The sequence below is a fragment of the Humulus lupulus genome, chromosome 9 (assembly GCF_963169125.1).
Source record: "Humulus lupulus chromosome 9, drHumLupu1.1, whole genome shotgun sequence".
NCBI classification, from domain to species: Eukaryota; Viridiplantae; Streptophyta; class Magnoliopsida; order Rosales; family Cannabaceae; genus Humulus; species Humulus lupulus.
Genome location: NC_084801.1, coordinates 137,869,006 through 137,872,193, shown reverse-complemented (window position 1 = coordinate 137,872,193; position 3,188 = coordinate 137,869,006).

Sequence of the window (3,188 nt, the reverse complement as noted above, 5' to 3'; positions counted from 1 at the left end):
CACATCTACACCCTGCTTTGAAAGTCTCTACTTTCCCATCTTCACCTCTTTTATTCTTGTATATCCACTTACACCCTATGGGTCGACATCTTCAGGTGGATTCACAAGTTCCCAGACAGAATTGGAATACATTGATTCCATTTCTTGGTTCATGGCTTTTTGCCATTTCTCCTTTTCAGGATCATCCATTACCTCTTTAAAGGTTAATGGATCTTCCTTGTCTGTATCAGAAACAAGCACATGTGCCTCATGTTCATAGCAAACAGGTTGTCTCATAATCCTCCCACTACCACGTTGCACCGGGGTTTCTTTTCTAGGAATCATGGTTTCCTCGGTTTTTCATTTATCATTTAATGATGAAGATGATTGTGATGGAATCTTATCAGCTATGAGTTCTTCCAGTACTACCTTGCTCCGAGGTTTATAGTTATTCATATAGTCATGTTCAAGGAAGGTCGCATTTATGGAAACAAATACCTTTTGATCCTTAGGATTATAGAAATAGCCACCTCTTGTTTCTGGAGTGTAGCCAACAAAAATGCATACTTCTGACCTTGATTCAAGTTTCCCTGATTTAGGTATAAGAACTTGAGCAGGACAGTTCCAAATGCGGAAATGGTGCAAATTAGGTTTGTTTCCATTCCACAGTTCCAATGGCATTTTTGTAACGCCCTGCTAATTAGGGTCCATTACCAAGTGTGTTTAAAATTAGTGTTGGACTCGCTGCACGAGTCATTTGGACTAAACATGTGATTAGGACACTAAGGGTTCAGACATTTAAAATTTTGGTCAAGTCATAAACATTTTCTTTAAACAAAAACTTTAGTCTTTACATGGGATCCCAAAATAAAAGTTTAAAAGTCGGTTACAACCTCAAGGTTACAAAATAAGTCGACTTAGGCGGCAAAACTGGGTCCAATCCTAGCTTCCTTGTAATTTCTTGGTCGTGGCAGTCGAGCGGATTGCATATGTACACGTCACTGCTATCACTCTCCAACTCATGCCTGGCCAAGCTTTTCCTTACCCTTACCTGCACCACAAAGCACCTGTGAGCCAAAAGACTCAGCAAGAAAACATATTCAAACAATTCACGGAATAATACATCAGGCTTAGCAGTAATAACTGGAACTAAGCATAAACACTATACAGATCAACATCCATAGGGTTTCACAAGTGCGTGTTGCACTCCCTTTTATTCATATGGCATCCGAGCTAGTCAAGTGCTAAGTGCACTCCCGAGGTGGCCTAGCCATAGTGGCTTGCACTCAACGCTCATAATGTCGGTCTCGGCTCATAAGCCGAGTCTTGAAAATCCTCGACTTATAAGTCAAGCCTCACAGACCCCCAACTTATATGTCAAGCCTTAAAGACCCTCGACTTATAAGTTGAGCCCCTTAAATCAAGTATGCCCTCAACTAGTAAGTCGATCTTTAACCAGATACAACAACATATCCTCGACTTATAAATCGAGATTCCTTTCCATAACAGACAATCACATAATACATTTATCATACATTTAGATACAATGCATTACAATACATTAAAACAGATATACATAAGAATAATCATAATCATGCGCATTTACAGGGCCAATGCCCAAATTAAGACTATATCCAGCATTTGGGCCAAGCCCAAATCATGTATATCATATAATGAGTGCAGTTTTCTTACCTTTGGTACAAGTACAAGCTACCAATGAACGATCCTCGAGTACGATCCCTGTTCTGAGCCCCTAGCGATGACCTAGTCACAACCACTATATAGGATCCCATCAATAACGAGTAAACAAAGGCTTCCGGATCGATTCCTAGCCTCAGGGACATTGAATTCCACTAAATCGGGTAGTAGGATCGATCCCGAGCCCTTAGGGTTGAGTTCCGGCACTCAAAAATCCACTCGGGGTTCAAAAGCCATAGGTGTCGTGGCCCCAAGCCCCAAGCCACTAAATCGGGTAAACAAAGGCTTGCATGCACATGCTTTTAGATCCTTTCCCTACTTGAAATGGATTCCTACTCTTTCAAACATACATGATATGAGTTAGATAGAGCTCCAACTAAAAAAAATGAAATGAGAAAGCACCCAAGGGAGCTCGGCTAAGAGAAGGGAAGAAGAACAAGAAATGTTCATGAGAAACTTACCTCTTTGACAAGCTCAAGCTTGGAGGTGCTCTAATGGAGTTCTTGTAAGGAGAGATGGATATTTATTTTTCTGATTTTCTAGTGAGATAGGAAAGAGGAGAGAGAGAGGCTAGGCGTGTAGAGAGGAAAGGAAAGAGGAAGAGTGAGTTGTTGGTTTTGCTCTTAGATAGTTTAGTGTAAGACTTGAAGTGACAATAGAAATATGATGATTCTCTTACCACTCACATGCAAGCCAACCCCTCTAAATGACACTTATGCCCTCCTATTTTCTTTTATTTTTAAATAAAGCTACTTATTCCCCAAGGCTAGAATGGTACATTTGTAAAAATGTAATTTCCTATAGTTTTAAACTAAAGGAACTTAGGATTTTTCATTTAATTGAATGTCACACCAAAAAAAAAATAAAAAAATTGACGACATTAGTCTTACTAAATAAATATTACATAATTTTACTTATGTAATTTCCTTTGGTCTTAATTCCAACTTAAGTAGGATTAAGTATTTCCCCATAGCTTACACATATTGAATTTTCCCAAAAAATTCATTAAAATTATTTGTTTTCCCTTATTCATAATTATTTTATGCTCAACTTGATTTTTTTTGCCATAATTATTGGAGAATATTTGAGATCCGGGAGTTTCACCCGATTAGGGATTTTGACTTGGTCTGCGACCGCAATTTTAGTTTTATTGCATAACCAAACTTATCATATAATAAATAATATTTAAACACATAACTTGCATACAAGGCATACCATATTTCTTACTAGTATCAAAATACTTGGAAGTCAAATTTCCGAGAATAAAATTTCTCGTAAACTCGAATTCTACCCAGTGCCCTAAATGCAGGGCGTTACAATACCTACAATTTATACAAGTTGTCCTCAAAACTTAAAACAATTGTGGGTATAATTCTTTGATCTTCCCCTTGGTTTCCCATGTTGCTTATTCTACTCTATGGTTGCACCACTGTACCATAACCAAGGGAATAGTCTTATTGCGTAACACCTTGTCTTTCCGATCCAAAAGCATAATCGACTTTTCCTCATAG